The sequence below is a fragment of the Dermacentor variabilis genome, chromosome 7, assembly GCF_050947875.1.
Source record: "Dermacentor variabilis isolate Ectoservices chromosome 7, ASM5094787v1, whole genome shotgun sequence".
NCBI lineage: Eukaryota > Metazoa > Arthropoda > Arachnida > Ixodida > Ixodidae > Dermacentor > Dermacentor variabilis.
Window position 1 is genome coordinate 95,383,858 of NC_134574.1, and position 27,702 is coordinate 95,411,559.

Sequence of the window (27,702 nt, forward strand, 5' to 3'; positions counted from 1 at the left end):
TCCGCCGTCACTACCTGTCCTAAGTAGATGTATTCCCTTACCACTTTCAGTGTCTCGCTACCTATTGTAAATTGCAGTTCCCTTCCGAGACTGGTAAACATTACTTTAGCTTTCCGCAGACTAATTTTTAGACCCACTCTTCTGCTTTGCCTCTCCAGGTCAGTGAGCATGCATTGCAATTGGTCCCCTGAGTTACTAAACAAGGCAGTATCATCAGCGAATCGCAAGTTACTGAGGTATTCTCCATTAACTTTTATCCCCAATTCTTCCCAATTCAGGTCCCTGAATATCTCCTCTAAACACGCTGTGAATAGCATTGGAGCGATCGTATCTTGGGATTTTGTTGCTTTACTTATGGAGGACTATGGTGGCTGTGGAGCCGCTATAGATATTTCAGCAGTTTTGCATATGGCTCGTCTTCACCCTGATTCCGTAATGCCTCCATGACTGCTGAGGTTTCCACAGAATCAAGCGCTTTCTCGTAATGAATGAAAGCTATATATAAAGGTTGGTTATATTCCGCACATTTCTCTATCACCTGATTAATAGTGTGAAAATGGTCTATTGTTGAGTAGCGTTTACGGTATCCTGCCTGGTACTTTGCTTGACAGAAGTCTAAGGTGTTCCTGATTCTATTTGCGATTACCTTAGTAAATAGTTTGTAGGCAACTGACAGTAAACTGATCGGTCTATAACTTTTCAAGTCTTTGTCGTTGGATTGTCTGCAACATGCAGAGTTTCTTTTTCTTTCTTGGATCCTAAATAATGGTATTTGCAGATCGAAGTTGATAAAGAGGATCGTGAAAAAACAGCGTTTGTGACACCTAGCGGGCTTTATGAGTTCAATGTTCTCCCCTTCGGTCTCTTTTGCTCACCTGCCACCTTTCATCGGATGATGGATCCCATGCTTGCTGAACACAAATCGCACACCTACTCGTATACTTGGAAAATGTCGTCGCGTTCTCGAGCCCGCTCGACGAATTTCTCGCGCGACCCGATAGTGTCCTCACTGCGATCCGTACTGCCGGCCTTACCATCAAGTCTGAAAAAATGCTACTTCGGGTTCCAAGAGCTCAAATTTCTTGGCCATGTCGTTGGTCCTATAGGTGTTCAACCAGCGCCCGACAAGTTAGCTGCCGTGGCTGAGTTTTCGCCACCCACACACAAGAAGGGTGTCCAATGTTTCCTCGGTTTGTGCGCATATTATAGTTGCATCGTCGAGGGATTCTCCAAAGTTGTTGAGCCTCTGACACGGCTTACACGTGAGTATGTGCTTTCATTTGTGCGGACAAGCAACAGCAGTCGTTCAGTGAATTGCGCAAGGATTTGCAAGCAGCCCCAATACCTGCTCATTTCAACGAACACGCTGACACTGAAATTCTTACTGACACCAGCAGTTGTTGCACAAGGAGACGGCACTTCTGCATTGCGGATGTGCTTCGGTGTAGTGACAAATTTCCGCTCTGGCTTCTTTCGTTTATGTTTTCGGAAACAAATCAGGAAATAGTTCAACAACTGCGAAACGCATTTTGTCCCCATGAAAAAGAAAAAAAAATTGTCGATGACGCCACTGTGGCAGAAAATCAGCTAACTGGCCCTACCGACGTCACGCTTTCCTGCTTTTTGCATAGGGAGGGACTGGCTCAAAACTAAGGGTGCCGGAGCCACTGCGATCGCGTGCAAAGCACATTTTTGAAAGGTTACAGAATATACACGTTTTAGGAATAGCGCCTGGATATGTCGCTTAACGATCAGAAGGACCAGCCTTAACGACTAATTGCGTTGAACAATGTCGCGAAAATTATTTCTGGGAAATTTTATCTGTGAAGGAAGGTAGAAACTGCGGGAAAAAACGAGGACAAGCCGAAGGAACACACAATGCACCAGGAGCGCAATATTCCGGTTGCTTGTCCTCGTTTTTTTGTGCCGTTTTAACATTCCTTCAAGTATGAAGCAACCATCCCTCAAGAATGCCATACCCTATATATATATATATATATATATATATATATATATATATATATATATATATATATATATGTGTGTGTGTGTGTGTGTGTGTGTGTGTGTGTGTGTGTGTGTGGGAGAGAGAGAGAGAAACCCTTTATTAGATAAACATAGACTTTGGTCTGCGCGTATACAACCGCTGGCATGCTAGCCTGTATAGGGATGGGGCATGCTATTAAAAGGTTCCTGAGGGAAGTGGGAAAAAAAAAGAGAATAAAGAAAAATATGAAATGCGAAAGTGTCACAGCTCCATAGTGATACCGTCGTGGTCGTTCAAACTTCGTCATTCCAAATTCGTGATCAAACCCTCACCCTGATGTCATCGATCCGCCGCCCATATTGCCCCCATGGTTTAAATTTAACATCTTGGGCAGCTAGGTGTATTTTAAGAGACATGACATCATCGTGATCATACAATCGTCGTCTTTCAAGCTTTCACATCCAACTCTTGTCATGTCATCATCATTACGCGTTCGTCGTTAGACAGTTCGAATCATTGGTTTTTTGTATCATTTTTACCAACTCAGTATTCTCACGTTCGCTATGGCGACAATCCACTAAGGTTCCTTTCACATTACTGTGAAGCCTAAAAGCTACGGCATTTGCTAAAAGAACATTGCATTGAGGTATGTTCTGTTCCACATATTTGGATCTGCGTTTCACGATTCAACTCTCTTACATGGGCTTGTGGAAATCGCTGGGAAGGCGGTAGGTGGAAATTAACGACGATGAGAAAAACCCGAGCAAGTTAGAAACCCGAGTGGATGTTTCTTTTTCAAGGCTTCCAAAAAGAAAAGTCAGCTGTTCAAAACGCTGGCTCCGGCTTTCCCGTTGCTCGCGGAATGTGCAGATATCAAGTGCTTTCTTTACATTATCAAAGAAATGACGTGAGCGTGCTCTCAGAATGATCAGACCCATTGGACGTCACCACTGGTGTTTTTACTTCGAGAACCTAAAAGTAGCGACAATGGAAGATGCACACAACGCATGTGCAGACTCACAGCAGATTTATTCTAACTATTGCTGCAAATAACATTGACCATGGCACGCGTGTCATCATACCTAAAGCGGAAAGAACGGGCTAACAAGAATTATTATACGTAAAAAAACAATTTATTATTCAACGTATTGTGCTACACAGGCAAAAAACTTCTAATCTATAAGGGCTATCAATAATTGTATTTTGTTTTCTTGGTATTCCTCTAACATAAAATGGTTCTGCTTTTTCACATTTCAATTCCTTCCCGATCTTTTTTTACGTCGATAATCTTAAAACGTTATCGTTCATCCGCACTCTCGGCAAATTGGCAGCCAGGTGCAATAATTCAAGTCCGTTTTTCGTCGACAGTTCATGTTCTCAGAGGCGCGTGTGGATGCGCTGCAACCAACGAAAGAGTTTCCGTGCGACAAATGTGTCTGGCAAACAATGTTTATTACAAGTAACGTAGCAACAAGTGTGCATTACTTGGCATGCACCTTGATGTATGAAGTGGTAGTTTTACATATTTTTGTCACATCGCTGCACGCTTAGGAAGTTTTTGCAAGGACGAGAATATATTTTGGACTACGCACAAGTACACCTCATTCCTTAGTCCGTTCAATAATTGCTTGAGATGCGGAATGACAGCGAGTTTTCTGTTTTTTGTGGCGGCCGATGGGCTGTGCAACTTATTACCTTTCACGGTTGCTACTTTGGCTCTTAGGTCGCCTGATAACGACATGGCGTGGGAAGATCTCCCATCAGGTTATTGCGCTGGCCGCAAGCTACTTTTTATGCGGGCACCTATAACCAGACTAAAGCATGTAGGCTACCTCTCAGCAGTGCAAATGTTTCGTGGATCAAGAAATATTATAAATGCCTGCGCCTGCGCAACTAAGAACACCTAATACTACGTTTCTTGTTGTGCAGGCCTCCTTTACCAGATAAGCTTGTCGTGCAGAAAATGTTATGTACGACAGTGTGGAAGAGAGAGGTAAATACAAAGTTTATTGATTAGATGGAGATTTTGGCCTGGCTATTTCGCTTTTATATATTTTTTTTAATTTCGCTTTTATAGTGCACTTCTATTCTGTCACAATTTCGCATTGGCCATATCCCGTCTGATTTAATACCAGTTATGTTAGTTCTCTTACGCCTGTAAGCAACGGGTATTTATTGACCTGTAGTATTTCTATTGCCATGTGGTTGTTCGGCGAAACCAGAGAAACTGCACAGTGTCTTCATCCGGCATCAGTAAGCAAGCTGAACATTATAATGAAGAATGTTTTCTTTAATGTGCTGCTGATCTTCTGGGAAGTGTTAAGTCAATTTGTATTTTAAAGCGAAACAATATTGACGACACCTCGAAGAATTTCGTGGCCGTGGCTGCTGTGTGCTGCTTTTCGCCAAACAGCTTACACTGAAGATATGCTCAATTACGTGCGCGATAGCTGCATCTAGCCCCAGTGCCCATGCACATCAGCCCCATGGTCCAAAGCCTAGGCTACAATTACTCGTAGAGCTTCATTATGCAATTGCAACAATATATCTTCCCGAGATGATCGCCACGTGACTCACAATGCGAGTCCTTTGAGCTAAAGACGCCGAAATGATACATCAAGCAAGAAGAAATGTATTGTTCACTTTAAAGGAGTTTGCTGAACCTACACAATTCTTTGGCGTGATTACAATTGGATGACACGTTCTATTATATGCATCTACGTGTGAGACTATATGCCTGATTCAACGGGAAGAAGGACCCTTGGACTTCCGTTTTTTCTTGTGCGTGTTGATTTCCTAAATTGGCTAGGGAAGCAGCAATTAAAATTAATTCCATGTATTTGCTTTTACGGTCTGATGTACAACTCACAAGTGATTCCCAAATAAAACGGAATTCCTATTGTTCCAATACAGTCCCTGTAACAAGCAGTTTAAAACATACCCCTACACGCGCGTCGTAGTTCATTGTTTGAACAAGTTTCGTAGGCGTCATCTCTCGAGAAAAGAGAAGGAAGAACGAGCTGGGGCTCGCGCTGTGAATCTAACCGGTCATCGCTGCAATCGCTCTTGTAAATATAACTTGTAAATAGTTGCTCGTCTTACTGACTCCTCCTTCGCGTAACATCGTGGTGGTGGTGCTGGGTGCTGCCAGTCGGTGCTCGTCAAAAACAAGGATGGCACGTGGCGCTTCTGTGTTGGTTACCGCCGCCTCAACCGAATCACTAAAAAGGGCATTTACCTTTTAACTTGAATCAACGACGCTCTCGATTGTCTTCACGGTGCCAAATACTTTTCGTCCATTGACCTTCTATCTGGTTATTGGCAGGTTTTTGTCGATGAGCAAGAGCAAGAAAAGTCCGCTTGCGTCACTCCGGATGGACTCTACACATTCAAGGTTGTGCCGTTCGGTTTATGCAATGACCTCGCCCCGTTAGAACAGATGATACACTCTCTGCTTCAAGCTTTCAAATGGTCAACTTGCCTTTGTTTCCTCGACGACGTCCTTGTGTTTTCTTCTACAATTGAGACCCACATTGAGCGCGCCGCAGCTATCCTTGACGTCTTCCGCAAGGTTCGCGCTCCAGGTAAACTCATCAAAGTGTCACTTCGGGCGCCGACAGATTACAGTGCCAGGCCGTCTTGTCAATACTTCCGGAGTACAATCCGACCCGGAGAAGGTTCGAGCAGTAACGGCTTTTCCTGTACCTCATTCTCTGAAAAACGTCCGGAGTTTTGTGGGGCTCTGTTCTTATTTTATACGGTCCGTGAAAGATTCCGCAGCAATCGCTCGAGCACTCACTGATTTTCTGAAGAAGTGCCTTTTACGTGGTTGTCCCTTCAGTGCGCCGCATTTTCACGCCTCACAATATTTTTTTTAATACTTAACATATACAACATATATATATATATATATATATATATATATATATATATATATATATATATATATATATATGGTTTTGTACCCGGCGCAATGAGAAATGTGGCTGTCTGACGAACCCCTGCGCAAGACTTAACCTTGCCGCAAATTTCATTCTTCCCACATTCTTAATACAGATGGTGGTGTAGGCAAGTCCTGACAGCATGAATTGTAAATCCAGAAGTCTTGCTAGATTGACCGCTTTAGGGTGCCATGTAAGGAAGTTTCATTGTTCTTTTTGTAACAAAGAAACATGTTACTAGACCTCAGTGACAATTCCTTCCAGCTTTACCATATTGATATATGCTGTAAGGCATGTAAACAAGCAGACAAACCATTTATTTAGTTCATTTAGTACATAGCTCGCATTGCCTTCTTCCCAACCTGCTCAGAATAATGTTGTACAGTGATTTTATTCGAGCTATGTCTCTTTACTTTTCTAATATTCTAGAAGTAAAGGAAAACTATAAGGTGTACAAAAAATACAGAATTTTTCTAACACAGAGCTTTTTGCGAATAGTTTGGCGTTGTTACACTAAGCGAAATTTTAATGCCAGAGATAAAAGGCCAAATGCATTATATACCGATACATCACTGATCCTGTGTTAAGAATAATGTATGAGAACAGCACTCACCCTCGATGGTTACTCGCAAAACTGTGAACTCTATTATCCCTTTCAGCGGCAATGTCTGCGTATGGATACACAACTTTCTTTATTGCCTTAGTTCCTAAGAAAGCGAAGGAGCCATACTGTACACTGGTGGGACTAATCTTGAAGACAAAAATAAAGGTAATGATTGCTGTCTGACGTGTAGCGGTGAAACACTGCTGATGAGAAAGGAGTTTCAAGACGGAACCCTTGAAGTTTAACAAATCTGTGTTGGTTCGCTGTTCAATTTTTTTACGGCATCCTCAGTCATTCAAAACCGTTCAAAAGCCCCTATTTCATGTTAAAAGAAAGGTACGTTTAATGAAGAGGTGGTACTCAATAGTAAGGGCTTCAATACTGAATGGTTTTGACCCTCTTTTGATCGACATCTTTTGATCCACAGCCTGATTTACTGACACTTTCTTCACCACATCGGCAACCCGTACGCACCAAGCGATATCTTAAATATACAGACGTTCATATGGACTCGTTGCGCCATCTCGTTAACACCCGAAAATATTTTTTTTTGTTTTTTGACGAGGAATGCATTTTTTTTGGTACAGCAGATTTATGACGCCTAGGCCTCTACATAGATGACGATCTCAAACCCTTGGGCCCTGGCGGCATCTTGGGCCCGTTGGATTGCCTTAAGTTGGTATTCCGGTGCACAGCTGAGCAACGTCGTCTGCCACTGCACTCAGATTTGGTGTGTTTCCTTCTGTATGAGTGTCCGAGGACGACGCGAGACAATACGTTATAAGCCCGCCCTTTCTTGACATACTCTATACCTATCCGTGTAAAGTTCCAGGTAGTATCCGCGTAAAGAACGGACAAATGAGGTCTGTTAGGAAAGTATCCGACCTTTGGCCGACGAAAAAAAATACTGGCATAACTGGAGCGTTGGAAACCTTATCACCCTCAAGGTAGTCTCATTGAGACTGTACGCACTGCTCCCAGCTGGGCTGCCATTGTTGGAAGCATTCCGAAAAGGCCGCTTTTGGATCGGAGTTTAGCTCAGCTTTCATTATAGACATAATGTCTTTCCTTGTCTGAAATCGCACTCCTTTCAATGGCCTCTTGATCTTGGGAAACAGCCGGAAGTCGCAGGCGGCCATATCAAGAGAGTAAGGAGCTGGTTGAACTACAGGAGTCTGGTATTTCACCAAAAAAGTCTTAGTCAAGTGCGAGGAATGTGCAAGAGCGTTGTCGTGATGGATGCGCCAATTTCCTGTTTACCACAACTCCGGTCTCTTGCGCCGCACGGCATCACGTAGGCGACGGAGGACATCCCCTGGTGATTGTTTGACCCTGTGGTGCGTACTCATCGTGTACCACACCGCAGGGCTCAAAGAAAGCAGACAGCATCACGTGAACGTTCCTGTGCACTTGGCAGGCTTTATTTGCTCTTGGTGACGTGAAATGCTTCCACTGTGACGACAGGGATTTGGTTTCCGGGTCGTGCCCGTACACCCAAGACTCGTCACCAGTGATTATGGTGTTCATGAAGTCGGGGTCACTGTTGGTGAAATCGAGCATGTCCTGTGAGACATCAACACGAGGTAGCTTGTGCTCCGCCGTGAGCAGCTTCGACACTAATTTCGCGGCAACGCTCTTCATGGCACCAAATCTTCAGTCATAATGGAATGCGCAGAAAAAGTGCTCATGCCCCCCTCTACCGCAATATCTCGGATAGTGAAACGACGGTCCCGCATCACCACAGCGTTCACTTCGGCGATGACCTGGTCATTTCGGCATGTTGGTAGCCGACCGAAGCGTAGCTCGCTCTCCACCGATGTGCGGCCGTCTCTAAACCGGTTGTACCACTCATTAAATTGTGTCCTGCTCATAGCATCGTCGCCGAAAATCGTCTGAATCTTCCGAATGGGTTCCATTTTGCTGTCGCCCAGCTTCTGGCAAAATTTGATGCAGTAGCGCTGCTCCAGTCGTTTCATATTCATCAGTTGTTCTCAAAAAGAAATTATACGGACGGATACTTTTCCAACAGACCTGGTATATCTGTAAGTAAAAGGTGTCATGCCGTCGCTTGCCTTCTACTTTGCGAGGAGTGTGCCGGGGTAAAATCGGCCCTCCCAAATTATAGCCTTTGGTGATGTCGCTAAAGCTCGTCATCCGACCTCTATCTGTTCCCAATTTGCGTGGCACGTACTCGGTCCATCAGTTTTTGAGCGCTCCAGGCAAGATAATTCTTATGGCATAGTTCTTGAGGGACGTCTTCTTCTCCCAGACTGGAATATTAACCTCTGTGGCGGCTACTGCCAGTGCTAAAGCAGCCTCCTCCCCAACCTCCACCTTTCTTTCTTTTTTACAGTGCCACCAAACCTGGAGCCACCCTCTAGAATCATAGCAATCATCTATATTGTCTATTTGTGTACTCCGCCGCGTTCACGTAGGCTACTTCTCTAGCACTACGGAATCTTTTGTGGAGAGTTCTTTCTCTAGTCATTTTTCATCTTCGTCAAACCTCGGGCGCATGCTTCTGGGGAATGGAAGTGTAGACAGATGTCGCCTTATTTTTCATACGGTGTCTCCGAAGGGCGTGCTGTGCTTCGTAGTTTACACCGATGCCGTCTAAGATGTGTCTCCCCGTCAAACTCCGTTTGACTCTTTCGTCCTGCGCCCCTATCTGGGCCTCAATAAATTTGTCTAGTGTGTTGTGCACGCCGAGCGTCAGGAACTTCTCTTTTGTCCTACTTGCCGGAAATCTGAAGGCTCGCTCATACGCCCTTCTAATGATGTATATTATCTTGGTTATGTCCGCAGCATAGAGCTTAAGGTAAAGGACCACGTAGACAATACGACTGATTACGAATGTTTCTGCTAGTCGGATGATATTACGTTCATTCATGCCATAGTTGCTGTTAGATATTCGCTTTATTAGAATGATATTTTGTTGAACACTATTGCCCATTCGTCAAACGGTTTCTTCATTACGGTTCTTTTCGTGTATGCGCAATACCAATATTCTGTGGCTCTCGACTCTTGGTACTCTGGTGCCGTCTACTGTGACCCCAATGTCCGGCCTTTACTTATCGCTTTTTCGACCCCTGTTTTTTAGTATTGTTTTCTTTCAGTGGCGACAATTTCAATGCAGAACGAAGATCGTCCTACACGCTCTTTGATCGTGTAGCTGATTTCATTTCAGGACCACTGAGCAAGTGAGGTCGCTATGACAACTATGTCGCGTCCTTTACTGGTTCTCCGGATATCAGTGGCTCCTAGTATGATGCCCGATGAAAAGAGCTTCCCTCAGGGGAAGCAGACCCGGAAGACCACGCTGGTCAGTTGTTACTGTATTTGAGACCTTTCTCGCGCCTGTAATTTAGCATTTTCTTTTAATGTCCTTGCTCCTTAGCTAAGTTGTAGTCCCCGTAGTTACACTAAACGTGTTGCAGTTCTGTACAGTACGAGCACCGGCCTCAGCAAGTACAGTCTTCGTTGCAAATACGACAAGTATGTGGTAATAAAGAGTGCCTGCTGCCGCAAATGCGGTGTCTTCCTGTGCATTGCCGGTGGGCAGGACTGTTTCTTGCAATATCACAACCTGTGAACACGTTGATGCACAACTCGCATAACCTTGAATAAATAATCTCCCGCCTTTCTGCAAAGTGCCTAGCGTATTTGTGAAAAGCATAGCTTTGTCTCATGGTATGACCATACTAGGACGCGGCTGAATTCCCGTAGTAATTTTTCTAGAGAGGTTATTTTGTTTGTTTGCACTCTGGACATCTTAAACCACAATGTCTGCAATGTCTCAAACATCCCCGGTAGAATATAATATGTCCTATCTGAAGGGCTTAGGAGCGCGCTTCCTTAATAAAACTTAGTTATCGTGTCTTCACGTTTCAGATCCGTGGCTTCGATATTAAAGCTCGCCTTCTTATCAGAGCGTTCTAATGTCATACGATTCAATTTAACCTTGCAGAAACCAAATTTCGGTAGGGTTCATGTAAATTTAGTAGCAACAGATTAACATCGCTTTGTTCCTCACTGACGATTAGAACACAAATTTTGCGACGACATTATGGTAGATCTCGATCACTGAGCACATAATATATATTTTACTCATATTTATAACAAGCGCCAATATGAGTAATCTTGCATTACTCGCCTAAGTAAAAATTTGAAATTACAAGTATTTTCTTGCTATTAGATGTAACTGGTTACTTTTTCCTACAAAACAAAGTGCGATAACGCAAACCACCGCTGTCCTCCTAACTGTCAATACGTTCCCGTAATATAAAAAACAGGGTATCGACAATTACAAGGGCAATGTAGTTCAGGGTAAATTCCAGTAAATTTTATCGAAAGTCGCAATAGGCAGATAATTTACTGGGAGATAGCCTTCAGCGCTTGTTACCTTCGCGAGTAAAGTCATAACAGGTGGCATGATCTAAGCACTCTATATAGCTAGTACTGTTAACTATTTTAGAACATTCCGAAAATTCGCTCGTGCTACGAGTCATGTTTAGCGTAATGGAGGTTCTCTTGTATTCTATTCAATAATTAATGTTCAGCTAGCTGAAATGTAATCCTTGCCAAAATATGCAGTACAATATTTATCAGTGGTCAAATTCTTTTACAGCTATTACCATGGCAAGAAAAGTAACATAGAAGTAGAATACACAATGAAAAAAAAAGTTGCATACCTCATGGGAAATCACATAGACCGTTGTCTCCCTTACACACTGAAAAATAATGAGTGCATTTTAAAACACGAAGAAATTAAATAATTATCTATTCTGTTAAGCTGTATATATGCCTATAATTTCGAACTGCTGCATCGCATAAGTTATTTCTTGTTTTACGGGAGCTGTGATATGCACAGAGGTAGCAAGCATTGTTGAGATTCTGCTGAGAGTGGATATTACGCGTCGGAAAGTCATAATTGTCAAAACCTCCTTGCAGTTATCAAAGTAGGAAACGATGAATCTGAAGTCATCCATCCTCCTAACAAAGGAGCGCCACAGGGGGCGTGATTTCGCCTACACTCTTCAACATAGCCATGATTAGACTAGCTAAAAAACTCGAAGAAATCCCCGACGTCCGTCATTCCCTATACGCGGATGATATAACGATATGGATAACCAAGGACAACTTGGGAGAGAAGGAGCAGTAGCTACAACGGGCAGCCAATATAATAGAAAACTATACCTAACAAAGAGGACTTCAGTGCTCTGCGGAGAAGTCAAAACTCATTCGCCTCACAAAAACCAAAAAACAAAGAACTGACCCGGGACTGAGAGGTCAATAGTAAGAGTGTTGGGGATGTGGCTGCAGTCTAATGTCAGATGTTTACACACTTTAAACACGATCAGAAAAACAACGCAACAGATTAACCGGATGATAGCCCGTGTGGCTCATAATCGGACAGGAATGGGGGAACAAGATACCCTCAGACTGGTGAAAAGCCTGGTCATTAGCACACTAATGTACTCCCTACCTTACCATACCATGAACAAGGAGGAAGAAGAAAAGGCTGATAAAATAATAAGGATGGCAAATAAGGCAGCCCTGAGGTTGCCACGCAACACTTCAAATGAGAAGCTTCTAGCCCTCGGCCTCCACAATACATTTCATGAGCTGGCTGCGGCCCAACTCACAGCGCAGAGGAGTCGATTGGCGCAAACGACAGTCGGCAGCGCTCTTCTTCAAAGGGTCGGCCTTCGAGAATGCATACAAATATACCGAAACGCCAAAGGTCTACCCTGCCAGATTAGAGCTTTGTATGGGTTATAACCAATACCACAAAACACGGATCCGACATTACACGCAGGAAGAAGAAAACTAGAGCAGAATACATAGACAAAACTACAAAATACTCGGACACTGCACGATTGACGGATGCTTCACTATATCGGGCCAACGCAAATAACATGGTGGCAGTTGTCGTAAACCGCAAAGGGAAAATCACGGCCTGTGTGCTTCGGTTCCCCGAGCAACCATTTTAGAAGCCGCAGAGATAGCCTGCGCCTTAGCTAAAAGAGAACGCATAGAGCGCAATGCTCCACTAACAATAATCACAGATTCTCAGGCCGCATGTAGGGACTATAAGAGAGGACAAATCGGCGCGAGGGCACGCCGGATACTTACCATATTCAGCAGAGACCTTGACGTCAGGTATACCCAAACGATAGCATGGGCCCTGGGACACGAGGATGTTACTGAGAACCTCCATGCAGATGAGGCAGCTCGAGGTTTCACTAATTGCCGAGCTGCCCATGGCGACACGGTGGAATACCCGACACCCATCGACGCAAGTTATAAAGCGATCTTGCGACACTACAGGGAATTCAGAAGGCTCTACCCAGCCCCGGATAGGAACCTTTCAGCCGTGGACTCAGCGACGTTACGCAGGCTCCAAATGGACACATACCTAAATCTACATAAACTGCACATATACTACCCAACAGCATACAAGAACATATGCCCGTGGTGTGGGAGCACACCAACACTCTACGACATTACATGAGAGTGCGCAGCTCACACAGAAGGATAAGAAGATAATATTACGAGAGCAAGGTGGCAGGCATCGCTATCCAGCTCCGCCCTCGGGGATCAGCTCAAGCACGTCCGGAGGGCAGAAAGGAGGGCGAGGGCCAGCAGTGCTATGGAACAGGGGCCCGACCACACGGCGTTACCCCATTTTAGGGGCAACGAAGTTCTTTCTACAAGCAAAGTTTTGCTCTTCTTCTTCTTCTTCTGCTCCTTCGGATGCGTAGCTTTTTTTTTTGCAGATTAACAAGCAATAGTGACCATATCTTACATGTAGCCGAAAAAAAATGAAGTAGAATTTTGTTTGGTGTAACCTGGAAACTCATGAGGAAAAAAAATGATGACCACAGCATGCAGCTTCAGAAGCGAGACGGGAACGAAACGGTGAGAGCATACGCCACGTACGTGGTTTCTGATTCTGAGTGAACTTCTGGTTTTCAGTAAATGGCGCATAGGGGCAATAATGAAACACTACTTCTAAGGTATCAATAAGAAAAACACTCTGTATGCATAAAGAGCTTAGAGTGTCAGCTATAGATTTGCCTCTACCACTCACCCTCTTCTTAGTAAGTTAAATTCGGCTTACAGCCAGAAATCTACCCGGCAGCACTGATGAGAAATTCGGAATAATAGGTTTGCCAATTTTTGATTCACTAATCGCAAAAAAGTGCAGGCGGTAAGAGAGCAAGAAAACGAAATAATTTCAAAAATACCGTAGAATTTACTCCACATTTGCCTTAAGAAATCCCGAGCATTTTAAAATATACATTGCGCGACGAATCTTGAACATGAACATTGAAATTTCGTAGACACTTGCGAGTGCATGTCACATATTGAAGATTGCTAACTCGACATATTTTACGTTTACCATCAGGAAAAAACGGAGTAGAGCTCTCAATTAATATTTTTTAGTTTGAAGCAACTAGGAGATGTGTATACCTCCAGTTCTCCCTACATAATCTCAGAGATGAAAAGAAGGTACGGAGACCAAGAACTAGCTAAGACGTCAGTGCATACAAAACTGGCAAAGAAGAAAAGAACTGGAAATGGTCTCCACTTTGTCGATCGTTGATCGCGGCACCTTTTCCTTGAAGAAAACTAAAATAAACAGCAGCAACATAATGTAAATTATTTAGAATGGAAGCCATTATTTCTTGTGATGTCCCCTTGCGAGATGTGAGCAGAAGCAGGAGTGCGGCGTTTATATTCGCTCAGAAATTCCCTCAGTTCTCGCGTGAAGACAGAATTGACCAATTATAGGTAGTCTTTTTTCGCGCGTCAATAGATACGTCAGCAGGAAACGCGTTCCTCACGTCGCAATAGAAGCGGAAATTTCAACGTTTGCCAGCGATCAAAATTGTATTTGCTTTCTTGCTAGGTATGAAGATGAGGAGAGCATGTGCAAATGTCAGGCATTGTGCGCATGCAAAAGGGCAAGTTATGCAGCTGCGACCTCCTTTCTGGAAGTAACGCTTCTGTTTGTGTGGCGCTTCTCAATGACGCATGTTTCAGGATTGGGCAGCTGTGCGAACAAGTATGAATAAATTAGTGGCTGTTTCACAGAACGAAAGCGGCAGGCAAATGTCGAACTTGTTTTGGGAAATACAGACCCGGCCAGTGCAATCAATAACGAAAAAGAATCAAGTGCGCTATGCCATAATACGAAACAATCACAAGTCTATCGTTTCTAATAACGTAAATAAGGATTTCTCAACAGAAAAACCATGCTCATAAAACAGAGAAACTCGGCGTATTCGACTGCCACCATGGCTCAACAGTTTTATTCTCTTTGTCGAAAATTGTAATGACCATTCTGTTCTCTCTTTCTTATGACATTAAGATTGAACAAAACCTTGTTAAGCACGTAGAGGCACTAAATGGGGAGGGTGGCGATAAGCTTTTCCTATGCCGTCCTACGTATATTCTGTGTTTTGATGTTGTCACCAAAAACAGTTACACCCGCTCACCCGACCTCATATGCTGTTGATATACAAAGAAATGATCGCAGAGAACGCGCTGCTTTTTGAGAACCGGAGATAAGCAAGTGCCAGAGGGTGCAAGAAAAGAACAAGTGGGAAAACGCGTGCGTGATGCTGATCTCCAAAGCTAGGGCAGACAAGATATCATGAAGGTGATAGCCGATTCATGCAGTGACTGTTAGAACCTAGCATAGGCACACTTTTTGCCCCACCCCACCAGGATGAATAAGTTTTGTTGGAATAAATTTCCTCTTATTTAGCGTGATGTGAATAATTAGCTGGATCATTACCGCATATGACGCTGTCGTCGCTACCGGTGGCATCAAGGGCTACGTAGATGTAATGTTTGTTAGGATGGTCAACGTTATCGCAAAAGAAAAATGTACCAGAAGTATTGATCAATGCTTACGAAGCCATCCAGCAGATTTTAGAAGCTCTATACTAATTTAAATCCGCTAACATGTTTCTTTCTCATGTTTCTGACTTTCATAGTTCTAAGAAACGTAGGTTTTGTGACGAAGCGGATCCTTTCTGCCCAATATCTACAATTTGGTGGCCGCGTTAAGGCTTTGGCACGCAGCTTTCTTTGACGTAAAACGGGCTGTTTGCTGCTAGGAAGCCCATCCTAATGAAACATATCCCAATTCTTAAGCAGATTCATAACTCTCACCAGCAGGGGTTCGCTAGACACAGCAAAGCTGCTAGCCTTTATTTGACTATGACCTCAGGAATAGACATTATGACGACGCCTGTGCAATACGTGACACTTTCGGCCTCGTTGCTTTAGAATTATAATAAAAATCGTTAGATATCAATACAGGAGCACTAGAAAGAATATTGGCAAACCACAAGACAATACACACGCGATCCACTCATATATATCTTGAGCAAAAAAGGATTTCCTGTGATATTGTGATATCACAGGAAATTGTGATATTCGTACTGTAAGGCGCTAGCGAAGTTCTCACTTAAAGCTTTTATACTTTATAAATATTAAGAAAGCAAGATATTTTGTTTCAACTCAGAACTATTGCGTACTATACCAATGACAACAAACATGGCTAAAAATTATTTCATAGATACTAGGCGATCGTGGACACTTCTCTTACTTGTCTAAAACTTTTAACAAAATGTCTTTACTTATTTTGTTGCTAAAGAGAATTACACCCCTCCCCCTAGCTTTTTCTACAATCGCCCCTACGCGGTTATGCAAAGGTGCCATTACTCCTTTCTGACATTTTCCTTCTCGTGAGGTACTTCTTTGTTATGAGTAAAATGGGGCTGAAGAAAAGGAGGGCAGCGAGTACGAACGATTGGGTGGAGAGCCGGAATAAGTCAAGAGAAGCTATTTGATGTAATTCTAAAACTTACCATACATATTGGTGAATGCTTTGGAATGAACGTTACTAGCCCTCACAAGATACTGTTGCGTCATGTTGCGTGTCGTAAGAAAATTTCATGGTCATAAACACCAAGGAGGTTTCGAGTAGCAGCATTTCACGGCCATGGGCGGGCTTCGTGTGAATGAACATGAGGCACTGATAATTTGTTCATAGCATGTGTTGAAGTATTTTTGGGTTCTATGTCTTCTAGCTTTGCATGCAGGTGTGGAACGGCGAGTGCGGGGAAAAATCCCAGTCGCAGCCGTGAAACCTTTGACATTTCGGACCCTCTATATTCCTTTCAGTAAATGAAAACCATGGGTTAATATAGTGCAGCTGTAGCGTTTTTTGGCGGAGCAGAAATTAGTGGGCTTGTGTCACGGCTGCGACAATCAAATTACAATAGGGGAAAGTGGGAAGTCGTTTATACACTAAGATTTAGATTCATTTTTATCAAGGAGTTGAGCTCAAAGTTACGGCAAAATTCTTCGCTAAGGCGTCTAAAAAGCCCCAGTGTTGCTTGTGGACGGTAAAAGTCATTATTCAATCAAGAAAACGCCGGTCTAACGCCGCTGTGCCCGTACATTTTACGTCTGCTATAGTTCACTATAAACTGAATCCGTCGAGAGGAGAGTGTATCAAAATGTTTTCATTTGATATCGTAGTTCATTTTATTGTGAAGTTTGTTTCACCAATGAGGCGTACCAGTTAGTTTGATAAAAAGAAGCAGTGCCTGAGGAACGACTGCCATATGTCTCGTGTGACTCCTCGAGCACCAATGAACTACGCGTGTCGCATTGACCAAGCATTACCGCGCACACATGTTTCAATTTGAAACGAGAAACAAATACTTGAATTCTAATTTCGACAACATTTGGAGTAGGGGAGAAAAAACTCATTTTTCCCTCATGCTAGTCTTATTCTGAAATATGTGTTATTTTCTGTTGCTTCGGGATTTATTGTATGGCGTTGCCACGTTAAAACATTGTGCTGCTTAGGTAATTAGCTATAGAGTTTATACATCTTGTCATATTATCTCAGAGCGGATTGGCAAAAGTTTTCAATAAATGTCTTTGCACCCTCTCGGTGACAATTCGTTATAGTATTGCTGTTATACTGCTCGTGCAAACAGAGCAGGTTACAAGGTGATGTGAAAATACGACACACTGCATGGTTAAGAATAAAAAAGCCCATTTAACACGTTCCTGACGAATGTTGCCTACATGCAACATACTACAAAAAAAATTCCTTGCCGAGTTTCAGTACCGAGTATGAAGATTCTACGTGAATGTGTTCAGCTGCCACTGAACGATAGCTAACAAGTGTCATTTGTAGGTTTCCAGCAGGAACACTGGACGCGGAGGAAGAAGTTTGTCATGCGACTCACTGTATTTTCAAAGCAACGTCAGAGGAGACAAGTCGTTGGAAGATATTGTGCTGCGGTGGTGTCACGAATCTGTTGCAACGCAAATGAAATGTATACCTATGGGTGAGAAATTATGAGAGCTGGTAGAAAAATCGAAAATGAAGCCGTAGGTGTCTTGGGGTGAAGGATACTTCTAGTTTCCTGCCTACGATTTCTCCCGTTGTTGATTTTTTTCTTTTATTACACTCATTCTAGGTATGTTTTACGGATCTAGATTGAAAATACAAAAAGATAACAAGAATTGTAGGTCTTTGTGTCTCGTCCTTAGTGGGTTAGGAGATTTCTGCTTAGCATAGCAAGGTTGTCATCTTTTGAGGATGCCGTTGAGTCTGGATTCATGAGCAAGCGACAAGATGGAACGATGTAGAAAGGAATAAATATTGCTACGGAACAGTAATTACAATGACAAAGAGGCGATCAGTGGGAAGACGACGACGACGATTGGAGGCTAGCGCGGGCTGTTGCCTCTTGGCCAAGTGCCGCGTATTTCCTTGTAAATATACTTGTATATAGCTTTTCTTCTGCATCTTCCCACGTAACATATATGGTGGAGGTGGACGTTCCCTGTACGTCGTCACGGAGCGTCGCATTGGACGGTACGGTACGTCGAGCCTTCCTTCATGGCTCCCGGGGATAACTCCACTCAGCCGCCTCCGACACCTGCTGCCACTTCGACGACCTACATCTATCTGCCCGCTCCCCGTGATCCTGGCGTATTCAAGGGCAAAGATGAGAAAGACGTCGACGACTGGATCAGCCTGTACGAACACGTCAGCCGCAATAACAAGTGGGACCCTAGTATCATGCTCGCCAACGTAGTCTTTTAACTCCGTGGCGCACCCCGAGTTTGGTTTTGGACGTACGAAGATGAGCTCCCCAGTTGGGATTCACTTCAGCAAAAGCTCCGAGAATTGTTCGGCAACCCTTACGGTCCCCAACTTGCCGCGAAGAAAGAGTTATCCGGCCGCATACAGACGTTAACGGAGCCCTACGCACGTACATTCAGGACGTCTTGGCTCTGGGCCGCAAAGTTCTCGACCTCTCGAGAACCTCTCGACCTTCATAGCCGGAGTGACTACGTTTATTAGCCTGTCTGGTGTCGGTTCCTTTTCTTCTTAGCATTCAAGAACATTGCTAGGGCTCCGAAAATGTCTGTGCCATGGTGCATAAATACTGATATCATTTGAAAGCACTTTTTAACCGCGCGTCGGGATAGGTGAAATAGCGTAGTCTCCGGATAGCATACGATGTGGTGAACATCTCACTCATGTTTGAACGCCGTACGCGGTGAGGGGAGCTCGCAAGCTTTATTTCAAACACTCTGTTTTCAACTGAAGACTGGTCCTTAGTCTGTCTTGGAGGCTTCATTTTTTATAAAATAGATTCCCATAAACGGCTGATATTGCTAGCGGCTGTCTGCTATGAAGCGTAGCTTCCAGGAATGCTACGGGGTACCGGAACGAATCCAGTGGCTAAGCCCACTAGGAGTCGCTAAGGTCAAATGTGTTCGGCTTACGTTTATAGCATGTAAGCACCAAAATAGGAAGCAGTGGCGTCTACGTTAACATCCGAAATCAAATTTGAACTGCGGGCCACGGTGAAATTGAGAAGGCGGACCGTTGTGAGCAGGATCCGCTGTGCTGTAGCCTGCGCAGTGCGTGGCGTAAAAGAAGTATGGAAGCACTGCGGAAGCCATGGTTGATTCTGAATAGCTCCTCTGCTGAACACACTGATGTACTTTATTCTGAAGCGCTGAATAACTTCACAAATGCGCTAATTTACCTTGAAATGACTTTCACCTCTTCGACAAAAATCCGTTCTGGGCCAATTCTAATGATCACACTTGGAAATATATTGCTGCAACAAGAATAATTTATGCAGGAATTACTTTGTAAAGGGGAACTTACATTATTTACGATTTTATTAGCCGCCTTATTTCATGCCATAGACAGATCAGATGAGAGTTTAACTAATTTGCTGTATACAATAACGCGAACCAAGGCTCAAATTCAGGCTCCGCCATCTTCATTGTTTGACGACACAAATTAGGCTATAGGGTCATACTAACTGCTTATGCTGAAAATTTATTTTCCAGTATTCATTACATTTTCGTACTAGAGCGCTCAAAATTAGTGGATACATTTATATGTCTATTAGCATTTGGTATTCAGATTGTTCGACACTAGTACAACACAATCTCTCTCGAGTCTTGCTTTTAGAAAATGCGTGATTGAAATAATGCATATTCATTTGCTTGTGCACTAAAACCACTTACTTCCAGTTTTACAATAGAGAAGAGCTCTCAGAATGCTAATATCCACATCATAAAGTGAATTTGGTGGCCTACAGAAACCGGGCAGCCGTTTTAACGCGCTGCCCGCGAGACTGCGAACAGCGCCATTGTGGGAAACTTGTGAAACGGGATGTGACGCGTATCAGACGACGAGATGGCCTTGGCATTACCCGTGTTCATTGGCTGTGGCTATCAAGGCCTCGTGAACTGGAAAACGTTCTTTAGAAGTTTAGTTTGGGAGAGGGCTGACCTTTATAAGAATCACCGCGTTCTTATTGATCTACCTGAGCGGTTGGAAGAAAAACCATCACCGTAATTGGGAAGTGTGTTCGAGAACATAAGCTCGCTGTGATTAGGTAAGATGTAGTCGAGGATGCATGCCTTATGATTGCATATATAGTTTACAATTTCTTTATATACGTAAGTATTCTTGCAGCTCGACCATACAAAGAGCATGACATCACAAAAATGCTTCTGTAAATTCATGGTGGATGTTCTCTGCAAAGAAGAGATTGATTTTGCCATCGCAAGTAATTGAGAGATAATAGTAATGCACCATCAGAAATTCGAGTTGGTAGTCTAAAGCAGAAAGGCTTATCGAAAAGTTTGTTCTTAATGTTACGTTTTCGAGAAATGTGTATTAGGGTAGCATCGACTGCCTTAAATGAAGAAAGTCATGATGACTAGGCAGAAATAAAAGAAGCAAGCGACATGACGCCGCCATGTCCGAATACTGAGGAACTCCGTGAGAGGCTACGATGCAGACACGATAGTCGTAAGATGCCTACATCTCCTCATGATATACCGCCAAGCTGAAGATGCAAGAAAAGGCGTCACATGGCATCACTCTACGTGCTTCGTAATACGCAGCGTGAAGAGAGCGCTTTCAGTTGAAAGTGTTTGCACAATGTTTCACACCACTTACAAAACATTGTAATCATATAAAATTACAACAGGAAGTGAGTATTATAATCATAGTCAGTCTAACTGCCACATCATCAGGGAAATTATGATGTTCGATATATGTCATCAGTTTAAAAACGGGCCCTTTGACAGTGCATTGCTAAGCGTAATACGTCGGGCACAAGAAACTCGGGAAACTACGAATAGGACTGGAGTGGACCTATCCTGTTTGTTCCTTTTCCTGGTCACTATCTTTTTTTGATGTCGATTATGACACACGACGTTGAATTTTAGGTCGTTTAGCATTGTCCCTAATCATTTATTTGCATCAAAATGAACGAGACATAAATCTTACATCGTTAAGCGTTTCGACTATGCAGAGACAAGCAATGCCCAAGGATAATGTGTTCTTGTAGTACGGTACATTATATATGCTCAACGATGTATAATCGAAATGTGCGCGTGCCAACAGATTTTTTTTTCTTTCTTTATGGAGTGGACTCTGTGCTTCCGTAAGAGCTGCAATTTTTCTGGCTTCAAAAATATATTTATTTGCTCTTTTGTTTTCACTAGAGCTGTGCTTTGCATGTCTGCAATCGCTTTGAGTGTCCGCCATGGGCGTGCAATAACGCAGTGGCTACGTGTAGGAATACATTAAATATAGACGGTCTTTCCTGGCTGCTTATCTGATATTGTATTTTTGTATAGTTCAACTCTGTAAAAACAGAGAAGTTCAGCTTAATCTACGAAACCAGCATTAACATTAATCTGAACCATGTAAGTCCACTGAATATCCCTAGTATATTATCGCCCCCCGCCCAACAAAAAAAGATAACGGTCAATCAAATAAGTGTGCACACTTGTATCCGAATATTTTTCGACAGCTTATGTGATATGTACCCAATACAAATTTCAATAAAGCTTCTATACGCTAAATAGAAGCAGCTTATTCCCATGGGCACGAGGGGTGCATTGTGCCATTCATTTATTCTTCGATGCATATTTACCGTAGTAAGCTGTTAGTTCTGCCATGAATTCACCAGCGTCTGCATCAGCCACCAATGCGTTGATCTTGTATTTAATAACTACCATGCTGCAACTATATTACGCCTTATGATAGCACACCAACTTTCACTCTATTCCCAGTGTTTTATTCATAATCAAAAAAGTGAAAAATTATTACAGGTTCCCCTGGAAGGCCCACCTGCCAGTCGTATTTCTTGTAGATTAACATTTTAAGCACGGTAGGAATAGTTTTCGCTAGATGTTTTGCCGCATGTTCATATTTTGTTTACTAGACCAAATGAGGCTAATCAGTTTTTTGAATAAAATATTTTTTGATTAAAATCAAGCAAGGAATTCAAGGCGGGAGATGGAAATTCACGACGATAAGCAAGACGAGAACAAGGTGACAGCGGGAACCAACGTTTTGACAAGTGGATATATCTTCTTCAAGGCGACATATTAGGCACTTCAATGCGTTCAGCAGAAGTGGACGTATCGAGATTCAAGCATGTCATGCCCAGTGCTACCACTCCTTTTTCGATGTCACGAACTGCGCCGCAGGCTACGGCGCAGCGGCGCCTGCTCCAAGCTGTCCACCTGCTATATTTCACCGTGGCGCGCAGTTCAAATTACATTTTGGGTGTTAATGTAGATGCTACTGCTTCCTATTTTGGTGCCCAGACGCTGTAAATGTAAGCCAAACGCGGTCGGCCTTATTGACTAGCAATACGTTTAGCCAGTGTACTCGTCGCGGAACCCCGTGGTGGTCGAGCAGCTACGCTACGTAGCAGACAGCAGCTACTAATAGCAGCCGTGTATTGGAATCTAATCAGAAATAAGGCGTCCAGGAGAGACTAAATACCAGTCTTCTGCTGAAAAGCCAGTGTTAGAAATAAAGGTAACTTCGCCTTCCGCTAGCGATCTTGACTCACCGCGTACGACAGCCAAACTTGGCTGAGATGCTCTGAGCATCGTAAGCTTTCCACGACCTATGCTATTTCACCTCTTGCGTCGGCTGGTTCATCATCATCATCATCATCATCATCAGCCTGGTTACGCCCACTGCAGGGCAAAGGCCTCTCCCATACTTCTCCAACAACCCCGGTCATGTACTAATTGTGGCCATGCCGTCCCTGCAAACTTCTTAATCTCATCCGCCCACCTAACTTTCTGCCGCCCCCTGCTACGCTTCCCTTCCCTTGGGATCCAGTCCGTAACCCTTAATGACCATCGGTTATCTTCCCTCCTCATTACATGTCCTGCCCATGCCCATTTCTTTTTCTTGATTTCAACTAAGATGTCATTAACTCGCGTTTGTTCCCTCAACCAATCTGCTCTTTTCTTATCCCTTAAAGTTACACCTATCATTCTTCTTTCCCTAGCTCGTTGTGTCGTCCTCAATTTGAGTAGAACCCTTTTCGTAAGCCTCCAGGTTTCTGCCCCGTAGGTGAGTATTGGTAAGACACAGCTATTATATACTTTTCTCTTGAGGGATAACGGCAACCTGCTGTTCATGATTTGGGAATGCCTGCCAAACGCACTCCAGCCCATTCTTATTCTTCTGATTATTTCCGTCTCATGATCGGGGTCCGCCGTCACTACCTGCCCTAAGTTGATGTATTCCCTTACGACTTCCAGTGCCTCGCTGCCTATTGTAAATTGCTGTTCTCTCCCGAGACTGTTAAGCATTACTTTAGTTTTCTGCATATTAATTTTTAGACCCACTCTTCTGCTTTGCCTCTCCAGGTCAGTGAGCATGCATTGCAATTGGTCCCCTGAGTTACTAAGCAAGGCAATATCATCAGCGAATCGCAAGTTACTAAGGTATTCTCCATTAACTTTTATCCCCAATTCTTCCCAATGCAGGTCTCTGAATACCTCCTGTAAACACGCTGTGAATAGCATTGGAGATATCGTATCTCCCTGCCTGACGCCTTTCTTTATTGGGATTTTGTTGCTTGCTTTATGGAGGACTACGGTGGCTGTGGAGCCGCTATAGATATCTTCCAGTATTTTTACATATGGCTCATCTACACCCTGATTCCGTAATGCCTCCATGACTGCTGAGACATGACTGCCTTTAAATTATTGTCAGTATTTATAGATCATGGCAGGTACACTTTCGGACCTGTAGCAATTTTCATATATGCTAAGCAAGAAAAAAATTTAGATCACAAATGGTAATAGATGTAATGATTCCGACAATGAAGGCCCAGTGGTTGTTGTCCTACTAACAAGGAACGGCTCGAGCCTACTTTTTGATTATGAGAAATGAGAAGTACCAAGCGTGCACTTCTCATTTCCGATGTCGTCTCTCATAGACCTGAGCGACTTGAAACAAAGGACTTGAGCTCGTACAGGTCCTCAGAATTTACATCCTTACGATGTAGCACACGAACGTCATGCTTCGATGGACGAAAGCGGCAGCGGAAGCGACGAATCGCACTTGCACGCCGGACCACCTTCCCCGCTAAAAGCAGAGCGCCATCTGCCGACGGTCGGCGAAGAGCTCGGCGTCGATGCGGTATGGCAGGGGCGCCGACACGAAGGTAAAAAAACTCACCCATTTACGCTACAACTTGTCGGTGGCCTCTTGTATTAGAGGGAGATTATAAAACTCTGGGTATTTGCAAGGTCCTGCTATACTCACGCGCACACAACAGCATGTTGGCCGCCATGCGCGTGGGTTTTACATTTCGGACAATGCGAGCGCCACTCGTTAGCGTGGACTTTCTATAGTTCGTAATATCCATAGAATAAAGCGCAAGTGCGTAATAATATACAACATACAATTTTAAGTAACAATTAAACTGTAGTTGATGACAGTCGACTTCCGCATAGTAATCCCTTGACTAAATCGTTAAGTACCGAGATTTCACCGCCATGCCTTGCCTCTTACTGGTTTTCCGACTTTATTTGTCAATTTATAGATATAACTCCTAAATAAATGCTGAACAGCTTGCTGAATTGTATCATTATAAACCATGCTTATTTCATTTCCATCAACGCCTCACAACATATTCTGGCCAGTTGCCGGTCCCTTTAAAATGCAAGAAAAACACATTTTCTGTGCCGTCTCTATAAGTTGGTTCAGAGCAGTGATAGGCTGCCTGAATTTAATAGCAACCACTACAGAATAGTTCTGCATACATCGTGCTGATGAACTACAATTTTGGCAATTTTCTCATCTCCAGAACATGGTGGTCATGTGCTGTAGGTGGGGGTCCTTGCGTGTACGTTTCACGGTTTATCCGGCAGTAGTAGCAAAGTGGCCCATCGAAGGAAGTGGATGATTCAGATGAAACGGTGATACTGCGGTGCAAACAAGACAACGTTTCTGTGGCAGAAATTCAACCGGCACAGGTGAGTTCCTAAGTGCAAGCGTTACTACCGACGCAGCCGTATAGTTACGAAAATGCACCTATCCAGCTTCCCCATACTTACATTTTACAAAACTAGTCAGTTGTAGTGATGTGGTCGGGGGGTGTACTGACTGAAAAGTAAGAAGTTCGGAGAATTAACCATATATGAGTCCTCGTTTTCCTCCTTTATATTTAAGTTGCTTCGCACACATTTGGCCATCGGTAATATTCGTAAAGCAATTAGCATATTTTGCCCACTTCAACTGCTCCGAATCTATCTATCTATCTATCTATCTATCTATCTATCTATCTATCTATCTATCTATCTATCTATCTATCTATCTATCTATCTATCTATCTATCTATCTATCTATCTATCTATCTATCTATCTATCTATCTATCTATCTATCTATCTATCTCTATCTCTATCTATCTCTATCTATCTATCTGTATATCTAGCTATTTTTCTAAATATCTCTCCATATATGTAGCTAGCTTTCTAGCCAGGTTGCTAGCTGGACCATTTTAATGACTTTCTAAGTGTTATTCTTGCCTCAGAACAAGCCTTTTCTAGAGACCAATGCCGCTTGTCTGGACTAGGGCGGGTGGGGGCACCTTTGGTGTGTCTTGGTTCTTGTTGTGGCATGGCGCTCAACCATAATGTAAGCTGCTGCGAAAATAGGCTTCAAGAAAGAGGTAGCGGAATCGACACCGGCTGGATCCGCAGTTGGGTCTTTCGTGACCGCTGAAATTATCCCCGGAATATGCAGGGGCGCTTAGTTCCCTACAACGTCAAGTCTTTGGGGAGCTGCGCTTTCAATGCACCGGGTATCTGCCGCTTTTGAATGAAGCTCTTGTCAGGCTCACTCACTGTGTCTGTGGAACATGTTGTGCGGAAACTCGTGGCGAAATGACGCCTACTCGGTAGCGCCTCTATAAGCCATTCTTGCGCAGCGGATTTCTCCGGATGTACATCATGGCGCTTTCGGCAGTTAGCCGCAAGTTACCTGAGCGAAAGCGCACGAATGGGAAATACTATTACACCCATGTACCCCAACTCACACGCAAACTTAAGCCCTCTATATACCCAACATATTTAGAATAATTTACTGGGCGCGCACTTGCATCAAAGCACCGTTGAATAGGTGACGGCAACTAAACCGAAGGCACACAAACATTCGAAGCTTCATCTTTCATGACGGTCAGCAGTGTAAGGGAGTGCTGAGCGATAATACGCCTTTAATACGAGTTCTTAGAAAGTACAGAGAGCGTACGTTCCAGTTCTTGTCCTCAGCAAGACCAAATAAGTCGAGGCCAAGCACACCCACCCAGTGATTCAGTAGAAAAGAAACACTGAATCAGACAGTCAGAAGTTTTTAAGGAGTCTTATTTATAAAAAAAAACATAGTTACTAACTTTAGTTACTACCGATGTGTATGGCGCTACAGTGCGCAGGGCAAGATGACAGGAGTCGGCTGGGCTGTGGTTGCGCGCATACAGAGTTACATACAGTCGTTTAAGGATTCCAATAGGGGTAGCATCCTAACACGCTCCTTCATGAATATTCGTGAATAGATTGATGAATTCCAACCGCACAAAATAAATATTAAGATTAGCTCTCGTTTTTTTCTTTTTCTCGATATAATGCTGCGTGCATCCACTGTCCGATAAAAATAAGAACCACTTTAACAAAGTTCCCCATGCTTCAGAATTTGAATCGGTTCGACTTTATTTTGCTAGCAGTTAAAGTTATATTACAAAGGAATAAACGCAATGTGCCCTATTGACAATGGCATAGCCTGAAATTTCGTTCAAGAGGGGGTGGGGGCGGGTCACTTTCCAGCTCGGCCTCCTCCTTGTAAAAAATTGTTCAGGGATCAAATCCATTAAACATTATTAATAGGTGCGTTGCTGTTGCCAGAGATGCTGCAAACGAATTCTTGAACGATACGCACTGTCAAGACATGCAAAATATATATTTGCTCTTAAGAGGAAGCTTTAGCTCGGGCCCAACTCCGACGCGGCCTATTCAAATACATGTAAAACGCAAAAACGTTTTTTCTGAGATAACCCCTGGACCGATTTTGATGAAATTTGTTGCATTTGAAAGAGAGAGTTAAATTCTAGTGACTGTTGGGAGCCAAATTTTGATTTAGTGCTTGAATTTTCTTGAAACGATTTTCAAATATTTGACCGTTTGAAAAAAAATAGAAGCACGAAGTTTACAAATTCATAGCTCTGCATCAAAAACTGATATCGCGGTTCTGTAAACGGCATCTATT